This window comes from Schistocerca gregaria, chromosome 3 (genome assembly GCF_023897955.1).
Source record: "Schistocerca gregaria isolate iqSchGreg1 chromosome 3, iqSchGreg1.2, whole genome shotgun sequence".
Lineage (NCBI taxonomy): Eukaryota > Metazoa > Arthropoda > Insecta > Orthoptera > Acrididae > Schistocerca > Schistocerca gregaria.
In genome coordinates, this window is record NC_064922.1 from 939,847,855 (window position 1) to 939,872,423 (window position 24,569).

The following is a 24,569-nucleotide window of genomic DNA, read 5'->3' on the forward strand; positions in this document are numbered from 1 at the left end:
TGTTTACAGCATCACGATAGTCGCATCCGTGTTTGGCGACATCGCGGTCAACGCACATTGGAAGCGTGTATTCGCCATCGCCATACTGGCGTATCACCCGGCGTGATGGTATGGGGTGCCATTGGTTACACGTCTCGGTCATCTCTTGTTTGCATTGACGGCACTTTGAACAGTGGACGTTACATTTCAGATGTGTTACGACCCGTGGCTGTACCCTTCATTCGATCCCTGCGAAATCCCAACATTTCAGCAGGATAATGCACGACCGCATGTTGCAGGTCCTGTACGGGCCTTTCCGGATACAGAATATGTTCCACTGCTGGCCTGGCCAGCACATTCTCCAGATCTCTCACCAACTGAAAACGTCTGGTCAATGGTGGCCGAGCAACTGGCTCGTCGCAATACGCCAGCCACTACTCGTGATGAACTGTGGTATCGTGTTGAAGCTGCATGGGCAGCTGTACCTGTACACGTCATCCAAGCTCTGTTTCACTCAATGCCCAGGCGTATCAAGGCCGTTACAACGGCCAGAGGTGATTGTTCTGGGTACTAATTTCTCAGGATCTGCTGATCCAAACTGCGTGAAAATGTAACCACATGTCATTTCTAGTATAATATATATGTCCAATGAATACCCGTTTATGATCTGCGATTCTTCTTGATGTAGCAATTTTAATGGCCAATGGTGTATGTTCAAAAATACCAAAACAGCGAAGAGTAATACGACATATTGGAACCAGCCTGGTCTCAGGAAGAAATGTGCTGGATTACCTACTGAACGAAGCTCGTACTTTCCAAAAGGAGTTGACAACGCAACTGAATCAAATGACCTTTCAGTACAGACATTTTGATATTCCGTCAGACTCCACAGCGATGACTTCTTGTGTTTTGGGTCTTGGTGAAGCAAGAGTATCTGCAAGTAGGTAACAAGACCTTACCGCCGTTGTCTTATGTTCAAGTGTAAAGAGCCGCCGTCTCAGAGAGTTTGAAAACCACTGCTCTGGAGCACATAAGCAATGAAAGCTTCGCGGATCTCTAAAAGTAACTGCCTGCCCCTAGTAAAAATTGAGGTGACAAAATCGTCTTGAGTTGTTTTCGTCGTTCCAGACACGCGTATGTGTGTCAGAGCCGGGAGGTCCGTGACCTCCGTTCGCCCCTTCTGCACACATTACTTGGCCACGAGATACGTTGCTGGGGGACGTAAACATCATAACTCTTCCCTCTTAAGCGGAATGAAAACATAGTTATCTCTCTTATTGGCAAATGGGTCACAGTGCTTACGAAGGAAGAAGTCACCATTATCAAATGGACATATTTCATTTACTCTTTCGTGTGATAAGAGCAAGAAAAATCGACTAGAATATGTGTATTGCACTAGTGAGTTGCAGCTGCATTGATAAAATACGATCTTCTCTGGCAAGATATCCGTTAAATTATTAGCCTCTTTACGCACAGTAGAAGACTAGTATCAATTTGCCTTTTGTTTTATTCCTTATATAACAACATTGAACTCAAGGAACGGCTAGTTAGTGAGTGGCTTTTAGGAAGAGGAGATGAACTGCTTCTCTAGTGGTGTGCTACTGCGGCGAGGGGCCAAGATCATTTTTAAAGCCTCTCTTCCACAAGTAGCCAACGGCCTTGGCGCAGTGGTAACACCGGTTCCCGTCAGATCACCCAAGTTAAGCGCTGTCGGGCTGGGCTAGCACTTGGATGGGTGACCATTCGGTCTGCCGAACGCTCTTGGTAAGCGGGGTGCACTCAGCCCTTGTGAGGCGCCGGCCGCGGTGGTCTCGCGGTTCTAGGCGCGCAGTCCGGAACCGTGCGACTGCTACGGTCGCAGGTTGGAATCTTGCCTCGGGCATGGATGTGTGTGATGTCCTTAGGTTAGTTAGGTTTAAGTAGTTCTAAGTTCTAGGGGACTAATGACCACAGCAGTTGAGTCTCATAGTGCTCAGAGCCATTTTGAACCTTGTGAGGCAAACTGAGGAGCTACTTGATTGAGAAGTAGCGGCTCCGGTCTCGTAAACTGACATACGACCGGGAGAGCGGTGTCCCGACCACATGCCCCTCCATATCCGCATCCAATGACGCCTGTGGGCTGAGGATGACACGGCGGCCGGTCGGTGCCGTTGGGCCTTCATGGCCTGTTCGGACGGAGTTTCGAATAGTTTTCTTCCGCAAGTATCTCCTACCACCCAAACTTCAGAGAAGTGCACCAGTTATCACCGTATTTGACAATATATCAGTCTGATGCAAAAACTAGCGAATATCTCTTAATGTACAACCGTCGACAACAACATATTGGCTTCTGTTAGTTAAGAAGTCTTCGAGTCAGTGACATACCTGAGAACCTATCCCGTATGCTTGTATCTTCATGGACAATCGGCAATGTGGCACTATGTCAAACGTGCTACGGAAATCTAGGAATACTGAATCCGCCTGTTGCCTTTCATCCATACTTCGTAGCATCTCATGTAAGAAAAGAAACCGTGCTGATTTGTGGACAGAAGCTTTTACCTGTTAAGGAAATTTATTATACCTGAACTGAGAATTTGTTCAAGGATTTTGAACAGCAAACCGTTGATTAAGATATTGGTCCGTAATATTGCGGGCCCGTCTTATGTACGGGAGTCACCTGCACTTTTCTGTGGTACTTTGCGCTGGGTAAGAGATTCTCTGTAAATGCTAGCTAAGTGAGTGGCCAATGCCGCAGAATAGTCTTCGTAATTGTACTTTTTCGAATTGGGATTCCATCCAAGTCTAGGGACTTGTTTTCAACTCCTACAGTTGTCTCTCTACGCCAGGGGCGCTTATCACAGTCTCCTCCATACGGAAATCTGCTCGACGATCAAACTACGGCACGTGTGTACCGTTCTCCTGCGTAAATGATTTCTTAAAATCGAAATTTAGAGCTTCCGGTTTCGTTTTATTTACTTCAACTGCCACAGCAGATTGGCTAGAGAGTGACTAGATGGAATCTCTCAGACTTGCTTAGCGATTTTACATAAGAACAGAATTTTCTCGAGTTCTATGCCAGATGTTTTGCTAAAGCCGTCGGAACACGGACCATGCTGTTGAACGTTAACGTTGAGCGTGCGAAGTTCAACGTGCTGCTGAACGCTCAGGAACGATGCGACTTGGCGATGCAGTCATGGACTGTGCGGCTGGTCCCGGCGGAGGTTCGAGTTCTCCTTCGGGCATGGGTGTGTGTGTTTCTCCTTAGGATAATTTAGGTTAAGTAGTGTGTAAGCTTAGGGACTGATGACCTTAGCAGTTAAGTGCCAGATTTCACAGACATTTGAACATTTTTTAATGCGACTTGTGCATAAGGTACGTGGGCCCCAACGTGGTATACGCGATCGCAACGCACTACAGTGGCAGTTGGGGGATGTTTCTAGTTCCTAAATCACACTATTTACTCAAAAGGCGCGCGTAAAATTCCCACGTTAGCTTTATTAAAACGCACATTTCCTCCATTGTTCATATCCTAGTCACATTCTTCTATACGTAATATACAGAAATAAAAAGTTCAATATCGATGTACATGTTTTAAGAGAAAACGGGATGTACCATGTGCAATCAATAGGGAGACAGGCTTATAAAAGTTCCATTACAAACAGTGCGACACAAATTTGCAATAGTTGTCCGCATAAGATAAACATTATTTCATCATTCCCACATTTTGGTAAAACCCCAAGGTTATTCTTACTTGATCACTGTTTCCACCCATTAGTAGAATCTTTACAACATGTAAATTACGAAACTCGAATGAAAAAGGAACAAAATATCTTTATACAAGGAGCGCAACCTGTCCTGTAGATTAAGCCAATCGAACAACCTCACTCGTCAAAAAAAGGTGAACTTATATTTACATAACATCAAATATTGTAGTACATACTTACATTAAACTAATAATAAAGCATCAGAGCCTACTATTTATGCGAATGTTAGGAAAAAAATAGACTTGTCGATACGCGAACCATCATCACATCACACACCTGGTCGAGAATCATCAACGCTGCTCACTACGCTACAGTAACAACAATTCACTAACTGTTAATGTTGTCACTTCATAAACGCTTTAACTGTAGCTTTGTTGCTAACTGATATTTAATTATAATAAATCCTACCTATCTGTGTTTATGGTGGATGCTCAGTGTGTCGCTACCTTCAAATGACACCCAAGTTACAACAAATCACGCAGTTAACAACGGGTTTTATTCTCAACTGGCTGGTGCTCAGGAACGACATATATACATACGCGCTTGAACTGAATGGCAATACGGCGCCTCAAAACTCTGTACTGAAGGGAGACGGCGTGTATGTGACGTAGGTGGCGTTGTGCCATCTCATTGGTCAACGCTCAGACGCACGCTCAGGCAGTGTGCGATTTGTGCTTTTACCAGTGGGGGGATGTCTTAGGGGTTTAGTACAATTGCATATGTTACTTGCTTGGACCGTGGTATTACCCATGCTTAAACAGTTATTTATAAATAAATGTTAATGCCGAAACTCACTGTTCACGCGTATGCACTATCAGAAAAGCCATCCCTTGTTATATCTTTAAAAGTACATTATAGGTGAAGCTTATTTACACAATCATCTACATACAGGTATACGACGGGAATTCAAAAAGTAAAGGCACATTTGTGAAAAGCTGTACTTATTCTGAAAATAGAAAACTGAAACATGCGTTATTTTTCTACGTAACCTCCCTGGACTTCAATGCGGTTTTCCCGACGTTTTACGAGTTTTTTTTTTTTATTTCATGAGAAATACGTTTCTCGGTTGCATCTGTAACCAATTTTGAGCCGCAGCAATGACGTCTTCATCATTTTCAAATCTTCTTCCCCGTAGTGCTTCCGTTAAAGGTCCAAACATGTGAAAATCGCTTGGAGCCAGGTCTGGACAGTATGGTGGATGTTCCAGCACTTCGAATCTCAACTCCTTTATTGTGTCGGCTGTCCGTTTGGCAGAATGTGGGCGAGCGGTATCTTGCTGCAGGATGACACCTCTTCACAGTTTTCCACGACGTTTGGATCTGATTTCAGATTTTAGTTTCATACGCAACACATCACATCCACCATACAATTCAGACCTGGCTCCAAAGCCTCGTTTACGGTGGGGCGACGTCTTGCAACATTGTGGCATGCTAAGGAAATGTTGCGTGCGTCGTCTTGTCATTTAGTTATAAATGTTTTGAAATGCTTAACTACTGCGTAACACTTTTTCAGAATTAATAAGTAAACATATTAATAGTACTAATAGTAAGACTGTATTAAAAACTTTCAGTGTTCGGCTCCACAAATTTAAATTGCATGTAAAGTTTTAATCCAGTGCGTGGGAAATAAACATCCCAGGTTGGGATGCATAAACTAAAACCAGAGGAGGGGATGGCCTGATGCAGAGGGGGGGATCCCCCCATTCCCCCCTGTAAATCGCACACTGCGCTCAGAATATCTGACATGCCAGATATTGCTCTGCACGTTCGGAAAGACTCCCGAACGTGCTATTCCACGCTATGACGTCAGAAACTCGGCAGGCTCAACGCTCAAATTCGACAGCACCGTCTGTGTGCCGACGGCTTTGCGGCACAAGCACGTTGCGGGCTCCGTATTTCTCGTGGGCTCGGTATTCCACGCTGTGACGTCACCAGCTCCTCGTCCACGCGCGTTTTCACACCCCGTGAGAGGACGGCTTTAAGTTTTCCCTCCCTCCACAACCCTTCACACATTCCGTTTACGAAGTACTGTTTCGTTTCTTAATTTTCCAACTCTAGTACGGACGATAGAGTGTGTCGTGCAGAGTGCAGCCAGATGTGGACGCGGCCGCCCTTGTCTCTCGCGGCCGCAGACGCCGCTGTGACCTTGGCGGCCACATTCCTGCGCGCCCACAGCTCGCCCGGCACGGGTCGCGCCTACCTACTGCCGCTCCCAGCTCGCCACTCTGCCAGGCGCGACAGCCAATTGTTTACAAACAGACGCGGGTCAACAGCCGCCGCTTCCTCTTAACTAATGTCTTCCCGCTGCTCGCCTTGACTTTGCTCTTGGATCCCCACTCGTCCCGGTGAACTCGTCCGGTGAACTCGTCCAGTACGCTGCCTAAAGCCGTCGGCACACGGACCATGCATCCGAACGTTGGCCGTTGAGCGTTGAGCGTGCCGGGTTTCTGACGTCATAGCGTGGAATAGCAGGTTCGGGAGCAATATCTGACATGTCACATATTCTGAGCGTTGACCAATGAGATGGCACAACGCCACCTACGTCATACGCACGCCGTCACCCTTCAGTACAGAGCTGTGAGGCGCCATATTGGCATTCATTTCAAGCCTATACGAACGTATGCCGTTTCTGGGCACCAGCAAATTGATAATCACTGGAAAACGAGTTGTTAACTGTGGTATTCGTTCCAATAAAATAATGAAAAACATCATATTGGTGGCAAAAGAATTATTGTAGCTTGCGTGTTATGAGAGTAGGCTATTTGAAGCCAAAGACACACTGAAGATCCACCCAAAACGCATTGTTCTTGGTACAACTTATTATAATTATATTTCAATTAGTAACATCTTAACTATTCAGGTTTTCAGCAAGGGGTAACATATAGTGTATAGTGTTATGCGGCGTGTTGTTGGTATAGCGTGATGAGTAGCGTCGCTGCACTGTACCTGGTTTTATGTTGGGGCGCTGGTGCGCGCCCTCCCACTTCCAAATTTTTCCCGATATTCGCATTTTCATTAGGTTCTGATACTTTATTATTAGTTTAATGTATGTATATACTATAATATTTGATGTTATGTAAATATAAGTTCACCGTTTTTTGAGGGGTGACTTTGTTCGATTGGCTTAATCTACAGGACAGCTTGCGCTACTTGTATAAAGATATGTTGCTTCTCTTTCTTTTACGCTTTGCAATTCACATCTTGCAAAGATTCTGCTACTGGATAGGAACAGTGATGAAGTAAGACTTGAGGTTTTACTAAAATGTGGGAATTATGAAATAATGTTTATCTTATGCGGAGAAGTATTCCAAATTTGTACCGCACTGTTTGTAATGGAACTTTTATAAACCTGTGTCCTTACTGATTGGGCATGGTACATTCTTTTCGTGGACGATGGAGGAAATGTGCGTCTTAAAAGACGTAACGTGGGAATTATACGCGCGCCCATTTAGTAAACAGTGTGATTTACGAACTACTAGAAACATCCCCAACTGCCGCTGGAGTGTGTTTCGATCGCGTATACCACGTTGGGCCCCACGTACCGTGTGCACGAGTCGCATCGTTCCTCATCGTTCAGCAGCACGCTGAACTCGGCACGCTCAGCGTTCACGTTCGACAGCACGGTCCGTGTGCCGGCGGCTTAACAAGCAGGCCGTGCATTATTACAGATTTGTCGGAGTACAAAACAGCTGCTACCCGGGCCATATTTTACGACAGTATGTGGCCGCAATAGCTTGCCGACGGCATTGCTGCAATGTGCCTGCGATACGTGTTATCATTAGCGCATGGCCGGGCATTATCCGATGTGACACAGCAGTCACATGTGTCTTTGCGATGTTGAAACCTTCCCGTCTCCTCTATGCCTCTTTTGTTAATGATAACCTTCCCTTTCACAATAAACTACGAACCCTTCCCTTAGGATTTCTATCTCTTGCTCAATAATAACAAATGAAATATTTCCTTTGAAATTTAGTCTCTTTCTCTATCTTCGCATACAAATTTAATTTGCTGCTCATTAAAAGTGAATTGCTGATTATTTCGACGAAACATAGAATGTGTCGTCGTCGTGGCCCTCAGTCATTATCTGCAATAACCCAGAACTGTTCCTTACCTTTTTACTGTGACTGGATCGCCATCTGACTGCTACGTCGAACTGCAACATGAATATACCTACTCAGTTTTACGACACACTATTAGTTGCTGGTGGGCTTTCATAATAAGTGCCTGTATTTATTATCAAAGCTGACGTTATTCTTTAATAGCAAAGTTGACGTTATTCTTTAATTAATTTGACTGAGGTTACGTAATTCATAGTTAAAGTTTTTCTTGATAACAATAAATTTTTGCAAAGTGTTAAGTTGATGGTTTTTGGGATGGATTATAATTAGAAATGCAATATTGCTGGCAAAAGTTAATTATATTCTGAATGAAATGATTTTACAAACGTTCAAATGGGACTTACTTTTTACAATAATCTTACAACTAGCGCCGGCCGTTGGTAACCGAGCGGTTCTAGGCGCTTCAGTCTGGAACCGCGAGACTGCTACGTCGCAGGTTCGAATCCTGCCTCGGGTGTGGATGTGTGTGATGTCGTTAGGTTAGTTAGGTTTAAGTAGTTCTAAGTATAGGGGACTGATGACCTCAGATGTTAAGTCGCATAGTGCTCAGAGCCATTTGAACCATTTTTACAACTAGCAATGCGCAAATATACCTTCAGTAGTCTTGAGTTTCTCAAAAAATTTATTCAATAATATTAGTTCCTCTTATTATAATAGTTAGCTGATGTCTCTGTACATCCGTTTACAATCTCTTGTAAATCATAGCTGGTGGCTGGCAGGCACACCGCTCCTCTCAATCTCTCGCTTCAGACCTGCTACCTACTCGCTTCACTTCTCGCTTACTACTGACTTCCTACGAACGCTAAAATGCGGTCTCTCCTGCCAACAATGCTTTCTGGTGCAGACATTCCCTGCTACCATTACAAAACGTATCAATGCGCTGTCTTTCGAGCTCTTTTCTTAAAATGTATCCGTACGCGGTTTCTCCCGCCCTTTTTAAAATTATATCAGCAACACTTTGGCGCAGATATTCCCTGCTACCACAATTATTTCCAACATGACAAATATTAATTATTCCTACTTAATCCTATAAATAAAATATAAACACCTTTCATAAATGGTGATTTGACAATAGAAATATACACGTCTTACAGGGTTTATCTTGTTTATTTGCTAAGTTTTGATAGCGTGTTTAGGAAAGCACAAGGTTGACTACCCATGGAGGAACGTTTCAGTTTTCTTTCGTGTACAGCGAGCGGGCTCAGTGGCCGCGTAGCGGTTCCGACGTAACACCAGGTCAGTCACGAAGCCTCTGGTAGAAGCACGCCGGACTCTTTTTGCAGACGCGTCTGTAGCATGACCCTGGCCGTCCATTTCCGTTACGAATGCGGTTTTCTCATGGAGGTAGAATAAGGGCAGATGGCGCTACAGACTTACACTGTACGTTGTTTTGAAGCCAGTGGGCGGGGCCTACCGCCATCTTGGATCCCCCAGAACATTAGCAGACGAGTGTTTACAATGCTTTCTTGTTCGTTATTTCTGTCGTGTGCACGCGATATTTGTTTTATGTAGTAAATGGTATACTGTTTTAGTGAACAATACAACATAAGAAACGCAACTTCAAACGTTTTTCTGGTCTTAAATGTGTATTCGATACAGTAATACGACACGAAAATATAACGCTGGTGGCCTCAGTACTGTAATTCCTTTTTGTTTATACACTTCGAATAACCGAAAAGAGAAGTATGTGCTGTGAAAAGCTCGCTTTCGTAATCCATTTCTATTCACTTTCATTCCGTTTGTGTTGATAATTGATAAAGCCAGAACTCCAAAATCAATGATTGATAGTACATAGGCATCGATTTGTATTCGTTGCATTTTCAAGTCAAATGCAAATTTTAAATGTTCAAGTTTTCAAGAAACTTACCTTATTTCCTTTGGTGTCCCATAGATGTTTAGCAGGGATGATATAAGCAAGCCAGCTGTCATCTCAACGAAGTGAAAGATTCATTAAATTACGAAGGAAAAGAACTGAATTTAAGATTGTCAGGCCCATTGCAGTTTACACATCTGCTTTGTTTTTAAATTGTACCTGCCAAGTGACATTCAGTGTGGTCAATAACAGTAATTTACAGGGTAACCCGGCAACTCGGTGATCAATGTAATGATCTAAATAGCCTGGACTTAGATAGCGAACTTTGCTTTAAGAAATGGTACACAGAACGCAGTAGAGAACGATGTGGTTCCGCTGGCTTACCATCACAAAACTCGTGCCTTCCTCCAAAATCGGGTTAGCCAGCTATCTGAATCTTGTCTGACATCGAACTTTGGCACGAAAGACTCGACCAATGAGTGAAACCTAGCTAGGAGTCAATAACAACCTACTGCATACTACGAAGGCTTTTGATACCGTTCCTCACAAGCGACTATTAATCAAATTGCGTGCATATGGATTATCGTCTCAGTTGTGTGACTGGATTGGTGATTTCCTCTCAGAGAGATCACAGACCGTAGTGACAAACAGTAAATCATCGAGCAGAACAGAAATGATATCTGGCGTTCCTTAAGGTAGTGTCATAGGTCCTCTGCTGTTCCTGATTTACATAAATGATCTGGGTGATAATCTGAGCAGCCCCCTCAGATAATTTGCAGATGACGCTGTGATTTACCGTCTAGTAAAATCATCAGACGATCAATTCGAATTACAAAATGATCTAGAGAGAATTTCTGTATGGTGCGAAAAGTGGCTAGGCGCTACAGTCTGGAACCGCGCGGCCGCTACGGTCACAGGTTCGAATCCTGCCTCGGGCATGGTTGTGTGTGATGTCCTTAGGTTAGTTAGGTTTAAGTAGTTCTAAGTCTAGGGGACTGATTACCTTAAATGTAAAGTCCCATAGTGCTTAGAGCCATTTTTTAAAAAAAACATTGTCTATAGGTTTGGAATCCCTGCGACCGATATCTTGCTAGCATCAATGTCGATAAAAGACAAAATCGTCTAAATTTTCGATTCCCGGGATGGGTACACTTACACATGCACAATTAAGTTTGTACGGAACTCTCAGTGCGCGAGTCCTGCCCGAACATGGGCAATTTTTTTTCTCTTCCGACCAACCGGTCCGCGGCACGGTATCGGAGGCAGCCTCGGTTTCAGAACGACATTGTCCCACGAAACGTGTGGGGAAGGCACGTGGCCCTACAACCACAGGTCGGAACAGGCTGGGAGCCTTTACACGGTCTGCGGCCGAACCGGCGTGTAGCGGCTCCTCCATAAAGCGGTCGCTAACGAACGCCGGAGCGCGGGCTCGTAAAGCCGACCGCGGGCGCTAACTGCGCTAATGAATGCGCCGCCTTATCGCACTTTGTTTGGCCCCTTCTGTTTCCAGCACGGCGCGAGCGACATGCGGCGCTGCGCAAAGGACGAAAAAAACGTGCGGACCGCAGGACGGCGACTCGCGCGGCGCCAAGAAGGCTGGGACCCTCCCCTCCATCGCCTACCTCCCCTCCCCTCCTCTCTCTCTCTCTCTCTCTCTCTCTCTCTCTCTCTCTCTCTCTCTTGAGAGCGTTCCGGTACACCTGTCAGGTATATCCGTACAGGTGAACCGGAGCGTGTGTGCCAACAACACTGTAGCAGGCGAACACTGTTGATTGGAGCAGAGGAGACTGGAGACTCGACTGTTATGTACCTGAAGAGGCGCCCAGTATCCGGCACAGCTTTCTCGTCTAGAGGTCTCTGTTCATCCTCTGGCTTCGCGTCAGCATATGACAAGTTCAAATATGAGCTCCGTTGCTGTTTGCATTATGCTAATTTCTGGTGCAGTTCGTCCTTTGTTTTAGGGACAGTGTGTTCATTCACCTAGATCGTAAACTGGAAAACGTGCAACACAGCTGAAGATTTTTTCAACCGTTTAAACCACGGCACGGCACTGACTGTGAAGGTGCTTGCCCCTGGCCGCGGTAGAAACTCTAAGACGACAGAGGAGAAGGAACGTTTCAATTGGACTTCAGTAAACTTCATTCCCACTGGATCTCACTTTCGCTGACAAGACAACACACAAATCAGCGAATACGGACAGCGCTACTGCTTTTTTTATACGATTAAATGACAAAAGTCGTGGGATACCTCCCAGTATCGAGCCGGACCTCCTTTTGGACGGCGTGGAGAATCTGCTCGACATGGCATGGATTCAACAAGTCCTTGCAAGTCCCCCACAGAAAAACTGACTCATGCTGCCTATAGAGCCGTCCATTATTGCGAAAGTAACTTCATTAGGATTCTTCAACCTAGAGAAAGTGTTCGACAATGTAAAATGGTGCAAGATGTTCGAAATTCTGAGAGAAGTAGCGGTAAGCTATAGAGACAGACGGGTAATACATAATATGTACAAGAACCAAGAGGGAATAATAAGAGTGAACGACCGAAAACTAAGTGCTCGGATTAAATAGGGTGTAAGACGGGGAATGTGGTGTTTCGCCCATTCTGTTCAATCTGTATATCGAAGAAGCGATGATGGAAATAAAAGAAAGGTTCAAGAGCGGAATTAAAATTCAAGGTTAAAGGATATAAATGATACCTTTCACTGATGATATTTCTATCCTGAGTGAAAGTGAAGAAGAATGATCAGCTGAATGGAATGAACAGTCTAATTAATACAGAATATGGATTGAGAGTAAATCAAAGAAAGTCTAAAGTAATGAGGAGTAGCAGAAATGAGAACAGCGAGAAACTTAACATCGGGACCGATGGTCACAAAGTAGATGAAGTTAAGGAATTCTCCTGCCTAGCCAGCAATATATCCCATGACCGCCGGAGCAAGGAGGACATCAAAAGCAGACTAGCACTGGAAAAAAGGAAATTCCTGGCCAAGGGAAGTGTATTAGTATCAAACATATGTGTTTGGACTGTTGGAAAACCGGAATAGAAGAGAGGCAAATATTTGGGATGTGGTGCTACAGACGAATGTTGAAAATTAGGTGGACTGATAGGATGAGGAACGAGGAGGTTCTGCACAGACTCGGAGAGGAATGGAATGTGTGGTACACACTGACAGGAAGAAGGGACAGGATGATAGGACATCTGTTAAGACATCAGGGAATGACTTCCATGGTACTAGAGGGAGCTGTAGACGACAAAAATGTAGAGGAAGACAGAGATTGGAAAACATCCAACAGATAACTGAGAACGTAGGTTGCAAGTGCGACTCTGAGATGAGAAGGTTGGCACAGGAGAGGGATTTGCGGCGGACCACAACAAAGCAGTCTGATGACTGAAAAAAAAAATTGTGAAAGTGTTGCGGGTGCAGGATTTTCTGCACGGACTGACCTCTCGATTATGTCTCATAAATATCCGATGGGATTCATGTGCGGCGATCTGGGTGGCCAAATTGCTCGCTCGAATTATCCAGAATGTTCTTCAAACCAGTCGCGAACAGTTGTGGCCCAGTGACATGTTTGGGAACATGGAGTCCTTGAATGCCTGCAAATGGTGCCAGGTAGCTGAACATAATCATGCCCAGCTAATAATGGGTTCCATGCAAACACAGCCCACACTATTATGGTATCAACATTTGCTTGTACAGTGCCTTGTTGAGCCCATGGCTTCGTGGGCTCTGCGCCACACCCTCATCCTACCACTGGTTCTTACCAAATGATGTCGAGACTTACCTGACCAGGCCACCGTTCTCCAGTCGTCTACAATCCAACCGCTATTGTCACAGGCCCAGTCGTGCTGTTGGCAAAGGCACTCACGTTGGACCTCTGCTGCAATAGCCCATTAACGCCAAATTTCGCTGTACTGTTGTAACGCATAAGTTAATCGTACGTCCCACTTTGATTTATGCGGTTATTTCAGGCAGTGTTGCTGGTCTCTTAGCACTGGTAACTCTACACAAACGCAACTGCTCTGCGTCGGCCGTTGTGGCCGAGCGGTTCTAGGCACTTTAGTCCGGAACCGCGGTGCTGCTACGGTCGCAGGTTCGAATCCTGCCTCGGGCATGGATGTGTGTCATGTCCTTAGGTTAGTTAGATTTAAGTAGTTCTAAGTGTAGAGGAATGTGAAGTGAGATGTTAAGTCGCATAGTGCTCAGAGCGATTTGAACCATTTAAGCCACTGCTGTCGGTCGTTAAGTGAAGGTCATCAGCCAGTGCGTTCTCCGTGGTGAGAGGGAATGCCAGAAATTTGATATTCTTGGCACACTCTTGACACTGTGGATCTCGGAATATTGAATTACCTAACGATTTCCGAAATAGAGTGTAATATGCATCTAGCTTCAACTAACATTAAGCGTTCAAAGTCTCTTAATTGCCGTCGTGAGGCTATAAATACGTCTGAAACTTTTTCCCGTCAATCAGCTGAGTACAAATGACAGCTCCACCAGCGTGTTGCCCTTTTACACCTTGTGTACGCGATATTGCCGCCATCTCTGTATGTGCAAATCGCTGCCCCACGACTTTTGTCGCGTCAGTCCAGTGCTGCTAGGAGTGTGACGAATTTTGGAATGACATCGCGACTGAAGGCGCGGAGAGCGGCACAGAGCGGTGTCCAGCGAGCGCTGAGGAGTCCAGCGGCGGCGGTACCGGTCCGGCTCGGACGGATATAGCCCGGCGTGGGCGGCTGACGTCACAGAGGTGGGGCCCGGAGCAGGAAGACGAGCCGGGCCCGTGGGCGGCGCCGGTACCCATCCAGCGGGGAGCTACAGTGGTCGTCCTTTGTCCGCCGGCCCGCCTTTGGCCAGTGGCACAACGGGGACTCTGTGCCCTCTTGTTTAGTTTTATAGCAGCTGTTCTGCACCAATGTTTACGTCTGCTGTTTCAATGTTTTTCAACATAACTTGAAACGGTACAGTAGTTTCCGCCTCATAACCAGCAGGTTTCGCTACTCGCTCGCACCGGAAAATAGAAACAGAGGAGGCTCCGCCGCCAATTTTATTACACGACGCGGCCGGCCGCGGGTGCAACAGAACCCATGTGGACGGGTGGAAAGAAATGTGTCAGGCTTCATAATACGTATTTATATGTGTCGTGTATTATGCATTTCTTGTACGTGGATGTGAATCTGCACATGAACTTTCCTAATCCTCCTCACACCTTTCCGTAAAGCGTGGCAAAATCTTTCTTGGGAAGTAGTTCTGTAGTACAGTAGTGCCAACCTTACTCCTGGCTAGGGGATCAGAGAGACAGCACAGGCAGGTAAAAATCAAAGACTTTCCAGTGTCACAAGATCTGGGGTGGAGAGGTTGGTCACGGCCAAGTGGTTCGACCATCTCCTCCACTGGAGCCCAGGAAGACCTCCGGGTGCCCGCTATATTCTAGGAGTGTTACAGAAGGCTGGTAAGTGAGCAGACGTGCCCTCAGTGCGTCTGTCTCATTTGTTCACGCGTGGAAGAGAGGTATTTGAATAACTGAACGAATTCTTTTATTTCCAGCTTCGAACTGTGTAAGGAAATGAATGTTCTCGTTTAATTTCGGAAATTTGACCCCCCTATGTTAATGTATCTGGTCCCCAGTTTGCCCGTTATCCTCCTCACATAGTGAATGTCCTGTGTAAAATATTGGGACACTTTGGTGGTATACATTTGGCCAACGCAATTCCGTCTTGCCCGTAGAAATGTGCGTGCAGATTAGTATATAATATACCCGAGCTATAAGTTGTAAAATTGTAATATCTGTAAACTGAAACAATTGCTGCTATCGCTGTAAAGTCGAGTGATAATGTTTAAAATAAATAGGAAATCAACTGTCATCAATCTTTAACATACCTTAAAAATCACAAAGGAGTCAAGTTAAAGGAATTTATTTAAAACAAAAGCTATAGACTGCAGGGACCCACACATCAGCGTGTGAGTACTCTAGCCCCTTGCCTAGGATCGTACAGAAAGGACACGCTCTCTAGGTAGCGCTGTCAGGCTCCCCTCCCCAGTTATCCGTTGCGCAATTTTGATTCAGGCCTTACGACATCAACTTTCATCTTGAGTCCCTAGGCAAGGAGGTTAGACGGTAAACTTTCAAACTACGTAATTGAGGCTCCAGATAACTTGGGCATTGCATCGGATAATGTCGTCAACCTATGGTCTATTTTCACCGCCTTTCTACAAAGCGAACTGTTGACACAGTGTCGGACAAAGGGGGAAATTTATCCGCCTCACATGTAAATGGCGGCGATGTCAATTAATTTTCTTATCATAAAAAAGAAACAAACCACCTTCAGTCACTAATGGTGATTTTCGTTTCAACACACGATGCCCTGGGCGCTCATCTTCGGATACATCTACATCTACATTTATACTCCGCAAGTCACCCAACGGTGTGTGGCGGAGGGCACTTTACTTGCCACTATCATTACCTCCCTTTCCTGTTCCAGTCGTGTATGGTTCGCGGGAAGAACGACTGCCGGAAAACCTCCGTGGGCGCTCGAATCTCTCTAATTTTACATTCGTGATCTCCTCGAGAGATATTAGTAGCGGGAAGCAATATATTCGATACCTCATCCAGAAACGCACCCTCTCGAAAGCTGGAGTGTAAGCTACGCCGCGATGCAGAGCGCCTCTCTTGCAGAGTCTCCCACTTGAATTTCAAATGGTTCAAATGGCTCTGAGCACTATGGGACTTAGCATCTGAAGTCATCAGTCCCCCAAGAACTTAGAACTACTTAAACCTAACTAACCAAAGGACATCACACACATCCATGCCCGAGGCAGGATTCGAACCTGCGACCGTGACGGCCTCGCAGTTCCAGACTGAAGCGCCTAGAACCGCTCGGCCACTCCGGCCGGCCCACTTGAATTTGTTAAACATCTCCGTAACGCTATCACGCTTACCAAATAACCCTGTGACGAAACGCGCCGCTCTTCTTTGGATCTTCTCTATCTTCTCCGTCAGCCCGACCTGGTACGGATCCCACACTGATGAGCAATGCTCGAGTATAGGTCGAACGAGTGTTTTGTAAGCCACCTCCTTTGTTGATGGACTACTCTTTCTAAGGACTCTCCCAATGCATCTCAACCTGGCACCCGCCTTACCAACAATGAATTTTATATGATCATTCCACTTCAAATCGTTCCGTACGCATACTCCCAATATTTTGCAGAAGTAACTGTTACCAACGTTTGTTCCGCTATCATATAATCATACAATAAAGGATCCTTCTTTCTATGTATTCGCAATACATTACATTTGTCTATGTTAAGCGTCAGTTGGCACTCCCTGCACCAAGTGCCTATCCGCTGCACATCTTCCTGCATTTTGCTGCAATTTTCTAATGCTGCAACTTCTCTGTATACTACAGCATCATCCGCGAAAAGCCGCATGGAACTTCCGACACTATCTACTAGGTCATTTATATCTATTGTGAAAAGCAATGGTCCCGTAACACTCCCCTGTGGCACGCCGGAGGTTACTTTAACGTCTGTCCATCGAGAACAACATGCTGTGTTCTGTTTCCTAAAAACTTTTCAATCCAGCCACACAGCTGGTCTGATATTCCGTAGGCTCTTATTTTGTTTATCAGGCGACAGTGCGGAACTGTATCGGACGCCTTCCGGAAGTCAAGGAAAATGGCATACTTGATCAAGTTAGGCATTTTGTGTAACTACGTTGCTACTGCTGGTATAAAGAGTACATAGGTGTATTACAAGGTGATACCCTGTGTTGTATACTTATGTAGTCGTAACCGGATCAGTATTAAACTGTTAAAAAAAACTGACGTAAAATGATGAAGAAACCTTGTCCCAAGCTCTCGAAATGCAACCAGTATTGAAATAACAATCACTGTTAGTGACTGAAGACGTTTTGTTTACTTTTGTTTCGAAAATAATACTATCATGACTACAACACAGGCAATAATGACCGAAATTTAGGAATTACGGAGTTTTTTGTGTAAGCAAACACACAATAACCTGTATCAAACGTCAATTTGTTCGGTCTAATAGTTAAATTTATACCATTATGCTCATCCATTACGGATATTTTAGAACCGTGACTGTATATTGAATGTAAATAAGTTACACAAAATAGCAACCAGTCATTTTTTTGAATAATTATGTTTTATTCCATGTATCGCTTTTCGAACCTTTTCAGGTTCATCTTCAGATGGTTTCAGGAAGTTACATCATTATTGCTAGCATAATGCTGGGTGCTGACTTGCGGCAGTATAGGCGACTTTTTTCGTTTAGTGTCCATCTGTCTGCCTCCATCTTGATGTCCAGTTGTTATATCACTATACACACTTGCACGCAAACTATATTAATTTACACTATGACAGCGAGACTTTTCCAGCATCCAGCATACGCTTCACAACTATTGGTATAACAACTAGACATCAAAATGGAGGCAGACACTAACCGAAAAAAGTCGCCTATACTGGCGCAAGTCAGCACCCAGCATTATGCTAGCAATAATGAAACCATCTGAAGATGAAACCGGTTCATGGAATAAAACATAATTATTCAAAAAAGTGGCTGGTTGCAGTTTTCTATAACTTACTTAAATTTATACCAGTTTTTAAACTAGCTGTTATCTTTCGCTCACCCTGTTAAATTGAATACCTTCTCTTAATGGACGCATGGGAGAGGATGCTGAGACGATATAATCGCAAAAAAGTATTATTTGAAAACTTGATTCCAAGAGAACTGAGTGAGCAGTGGGCAGTGGGGATGACTCTCCGTTGTCCTTGCCGGGGAGGGGAAGTTTCATTAGTGTTATTGCAGTTGCTTATGTCACGCTTTTTCGCACACGACTTCCGCGAGCCAGGTAACGCCACACGGATACTACGAAGCGTACATCGGTCCTAGCAGCCGGCAGTTTCCTATCATTGAACACGATACTGAAGTTTGAAAGCTCGACTTAGTACTCACATGTGGCGCTGCTTGAGCAGTGGCAAAATTTTATACGACAGTACCACTAACATTGCCAAATCCAACAACATACACTCCTGGAAATTGAAATAAGAACACCGTGAATTCATTGTCCCAGGAAGGGGAAACTTTATTGACACATTCCTGGGGTCAGATACATCACATGATCACACTGACAGAACCACAGGCACATAGACACAGGCAACAGAGCATGCACAATGTCGGCACTAGTACAGTGTATATCCACCTTTCGCAGCAATGCAGGCTGCTATTCTCCCATGGAGACGATCGTAGAGATGCTGGATGTAGTCCTGTGGAACGGCTTGACATGCCATTTCCACCTGGCGCCTCAGTTGGACCAGCGTTCGTGCTGGACGTGCAGACCGCGTGAGACGACGCTTCATCCAGTCCCAAACATGCTCAATGGGGGACAGATCCGGAGATCTTGCTGGCCAGGGTAGTTGACTTACACCTTCTAGAGCACGTTGGGTGGCACGGGATACATGCGGACGTGCACTGTCCTGTTGGAACAGCAAGTTCCCTTGCCGGTCTAGGAATGGTAGAACGATGGGTTCGATGACGGTTTGGATGTACCGTGCACTATTCAGTGTCCCCTCGACGATCACCAGAGGTGTACGGCCAGTGTAGGAGATCGCTCCCCACACCATGATGCCGGGTGTTGGCCCTGTGTGCCTCGGTCGTATGCAGTCCTGATTGTGGCGCTCACCTGCGCGGCGCCAAACACGCATACGACCATCATTGGCACCAAGGCAGAAGCGACTCTCATCGCTGAAGACGACACGCCTCTATTCGTCCCTCCATTCACGCCTGTCGCGACACCACTGGAGGCGGGCTGCACGATGTTGGGGCGTGAGCGGAAGACGGCCTAACGGTGTGCGGGACCGTAGCCCAGCTTCATGGAGACGGTTGCGAATGGTCCTCGCCGATACCCCAGGAGCAACAGTGTCCCTAATTTGCTGGGAAGTGGCGGTGCGGTCCCCTACGGCACTGCGTAGGATCCTACGGTCTTGGCGTGCGTCCGTGCGTCGCTGCGGTCCGGTCCCAGGTCGACGGGCACGTGCACCTTCCGCCGACCACTGGCGACAACATCGACGTACTGTGGAGACCTCACGCCCCACGTGTTGAGCAATTCGGCGGTACGTCCACCCGGCCTCCCGCATGCCCACTATACGCCCTCGCTCAAAGTCCGTCAACTGCACATACGGTTCACGTCCACGCTGTCGCGGCATGCTACCAGTGTTAAAGACTGCGATGGAGCTCCGTATGCCACGGCAAACTGGCTGACACTGACGGCGGCGGTGCACAAATGCTGCGCAGCTAGCGCCATTCGACGGCCAACACCGCGGTTCCTGGTGTGTCCGCTGTGCCGCGCGTGTGATCATTGCTTGTACAGCCCTTTCGCAGTGTCCGGAGCAAGTATGGTGGGTCTGACACACCGGTGTCAATGTGTTCTTTTTTCCATTTCCAGGAGTGTACATGCCGTCCGCGTGAATATACGGAGTAAGGGCTACGAAAAAGATAGAAGAAGAAGATACAACTGATTTTATGCGAGTGTTTGTTAGTATAACTTCACGACAGCAATCAAACAGCGATCAAAGCCGTGAATTCAAGCCGTTTTCAAATGTACCAAAAAAAAGGCACAGACGTCAACATACACGGATCGATGTGGCGAAGTGTTGAGCACACTGGAGTCGCATTGAGGAGCAGCGAGTTTCACATTCCCGTCCGACCTGACTTAGATTTTTGGTGGTTTGCGTAAACCGCTTAAGGCGAATGCTTGGATGGTATCTTTGGAAAGGATACCGACGATCTACTTTCAGCTGCTTTCATATTCGAGCACTTGCAGGGCCTCTGATGACCGAGTCATTGATGCGACACTGAAATCCAGTCTTCCTTTCTTCTGCCGAGTCCATGTAACGGAACGTTAGGGTGACCGTTGTCTAAGCTGCCGTAGAGATTCTTCTTATCAATTGCCTTTCAAAGGCTAAAATAACAATTGTAGTAAAAATAACTTTTTTTGTTATAGGAAACTGAGTGGTTTGAAGTACGAGTTATTGAAGTGTCCAACGCCTCTGATTTTCATATACGTTCATCTGCAAATAAATTTAACGCCTTAATGTGTTTTGAGTCCAATACTGTCCTTGTGGCAGTCGCAGATGGGTATTGGGCAGACCTTCCAGAACCGCAGTCATGCGTGGAATCTTCTCAATGGAAAAACGATGAAAACCGTGTATTGACCTAAACGGGAAATAAGAAAGTGTTTTTGTTCTTAAGAAAGGTAGTACTTCGCTGCCAGACTTAGATGTCTCCATCTTTCCCTCAAAGAGAGTTGTTTCACGCAGGCGTGTAAATCGTTCACCACTACAGCGAACATCTTGTTGAGATCTTCCACGAACAACAGACATTGTTGCCTGAAGATCACGAACAAATACTTCCGCGACGTTTGATAAGAGTCCATCCCTTGTAACGCTCGAACCACGATTATAATTTTTAAACCGTTTGCAATGACGTTCACACGCCAGGAGTATTACGAGGGTCGCCCAAAAGGTAACGCACCGCATTTTTTTTATTCGACAATTCTTTATTGACCATAATGAGAATTACGCACACGAAAGAATGGTGCTTTTACTACACAGTCTATTTTTCCACGTGACCTCCATCCCGTTCCACGGCCTTCCTCTGGCGTGAAACAAGGCCGTGTGTGCCCTGTCAATACCAATCCTTGTTCTGGTGGCGGAGCCAGTTCTTCGCTGTGTGAACTTCCTTTGCTGATTCACAGAAAATGGTTCAAATGGCTCTGAGCACTATGGGACTTAACATCAGTGGTCACCAGTCCCCTAGAACTTAGAACTACTTAAACTTAACTAACCTAAGGACATCACACACATTCATGCCCGAGGCAGGATTCGAACCTGCGACCATAGCGGTCGCCCACTTTCAGACTGAAGCGCCTTGAACCGCCCGGCCACATCGGCCGGTGCTGATTCACCGATGTAGCGCCAACTACGGAGTCGTAATGTGTCTTTCCTCGCTAATGACAACATCAGCTCGCTACAACATGTCAAATCTGACAGCTGCGGATGGTCTCCCCGACCGCTACAATTAGTGGGGCTCCGCCGAACCGCCTTCTGATGACCTCACCCTCCGTGTCCAGCGACTAACTGTACTTCTGTCGTCAGCAGATGCACCATAGGCTTTCGACGGGCGTTTGTCAATATTCCCCTCACTTCCTTTCCCTGCAGTGAGAAATTCAATTGCTTGTAACGTACATCACCTGCAGACGCCATTTTGAAACTGTCCTGCAGTTACGCTATCTATTGGAAGTGACGGAAACGTGGCGCACTCACTCAGGAGACTTCAAACAAGACATACGTAACGTTTGGCATTCGTAGCATTGTTCTCGGCTGTGGAAAAAAATGCGGCCCGTTATCTTCTGGGCAACCCTCGTATTTGCCTCTGATTCGTACGACTGACTGCAGCTTTAAAATATAATATAACCTATCAGTATGAAGAGAGGAAATGTCAAACATTGCCATTTTTTAAAAAAAGAGCGCGTTTGCAGTGCTGTTCTGTTCTCGGTTCTGTGTTGCACATCCCTGGACTTTGCTCCAAGTGTCAAAGCATGGATAATATGTTCCAAACATTCATTATTAGTTGGCATACCGCCCCTGTGCCAAGCAGTACTTCATTCTGGAATCGCAGGTGCCTGCGTCCATTTCGCCTGCGATGGTTTCAAGAGACAACGCACAAGTTTCTAGAGATTGGGCACAGGCTTTTGCAGCTGCGACAGACACTTAAAATTGCAGAGAAACGAAGAAAGGTAAGGAAGGCCTTTTTAGCACAAGATTTACAGAAGATTGTTGAGTGAATTAAACGTATGAACCCACTCCATGCTTGCTTGGAAAATACGATTTCCGAAATGGCTGCCCCCGTACAAGCAGTTATTTCGCTTTAGGCTGACAGCCATGCGCCTGTAGGAGGAGGGACGGTTAAGGTTGAGCAAAAACAAGCTGCAGCCGGTGAAATCAACGACTGAGCTGTGGAATTCTTCCTTACGGCCACTGCGGCGGGAAGAAGTACTCTTTAACGCGCCTCCGGATAGAACACTGCCCTGTTCACGCATGGATTCCTTCTCCGGCAGTGCTTTTCTTGTACAGGTATACGCGCACCGCATTTTAAGAGAATGCATCCAACTTACCAGCTGATCTGCCGTCCGTTTTAGGAGGCAATGAATCAAATGTGGTCCGTGTTTTGAGATATTTTGTGATGTCTGGTCTTCTCGATGGTATCTAAGGTAGGAGATTTTAATGCGTTTGCAGGGTCGTTGCTTCATCTTTTACATTTCAATTGCTCAACCAGGCACAGTTTTTCAAATGTTGTGTTGTTATAGTCTGTGTATTTCGATCACAAATTGCCTCGAGGCATACGTGCCCTGTTTGAAAGTCTGAGTGTGGGTGACAGAGAGAGTGTCCCAGCGTAACAGGATTACATTTTATATTTTGCCATCTGTTGCAAATTTTTTACGCACCAAAACAACATTCGTCTCCACCAGTTGAGTACGTGCGCTAGTAACCTCGCCCTTAAGCGCCCTATACGTACCACCATGCCATACATTTCACGTAATTCCTATGCTTATAACTGACTTCTTTGATTTCAAAGACGCTGCTGAAACGTTGTTGTCGATGCAGGCACGTAAAGACCTTCCAGTGCAGTATAATCAAAGTGTGTCATGCTCACGCATCTCAAACAGCTGTTAAAATGTCTCACTCTGAAACAGAAGAACGGAAAAATGTCACTTTACTCAAAATAAGAAAAATTATGACCGATGTATGTAATGTCGTAACTGTATCTGAAAGAGCAGCCACGTTTATCACTAGGACAACAGAAAGACTTGCTGACGATGTTGCCATTTTTTCCTCAACAGCACACGGAGTTCTGCAGTAAACTTCGCAACATTTCACCCCAAGTATGAAAGGTGTAAAAACGGAAGTCAATACCGAGAGATTTCTTTTCTTGAATTTAAATTTGTTATTCTCTTTTAAAATATTTAAAACTAAAACATACGAGAAATGATTTTTGTTGTCTACTGTTCAAAAAAATGGTTCAAATGGCTCTGAGAATTATGGGACTCAACATCTTAGGTCATAAGTCCCCTAGAACTTAGAACTGTTTAAATCTAACTAACCTAAGGACATCACACACACCCATGCCCGAGGCAGGATTCGAACCTGCGACCGTAGCAGCCCCGCGGTTCCGGACTGCAGCGCCAGAACCGCAAGGCCACCGCCGCCGGCTGTCTACTGTTCCGCCAGTTAAAACATTACTGCTGTATTTCTGTACTTGTATTATAGATAAAACGTGGTGCTTCACTATTAACGGCACTTGAAACAAAAACTTTTCTTAATGGCACTTAAAACCAGTCAGTTCACTGGTGTACCGCCTTAGAACGTTGTTAACAAATTATTTATTTTCCATATGTCTCACTATTTTTTGCAGTGGTAAGGCGAGCAACATAATTCTGTGGTATCAGAATATCTTATCAATTTTGGATAATAATAAGTTATGTACAAAAAGAAATACGTTGTTTTTTGTTTCTCCTGACAAATATCAGATTTGGCTCTAAGAACATTTGGAATTTCCACTCGTCGTTTTATGCATTTCGCAAAAAGACAATCCTTCTTTATCTTTACCTAGAACTTTTTCTATGGTGTCATCAGTGTTTTTAGATGTAGATCAGTGTCTTAACTTTATTCAATGACTGAAAACTTTAAGTTGAACCATAACAAGTATATAGTGATCTAAAAGATGGGCTTAGAGTCCTGAAATATTTATCTGTAAATATCAAAGAAAATTTATGTTTTAGCCAAAACAGGCGGTTCCAATTGATATAATTATTTCTGAAAAACACTTTTAGTGGAAGCA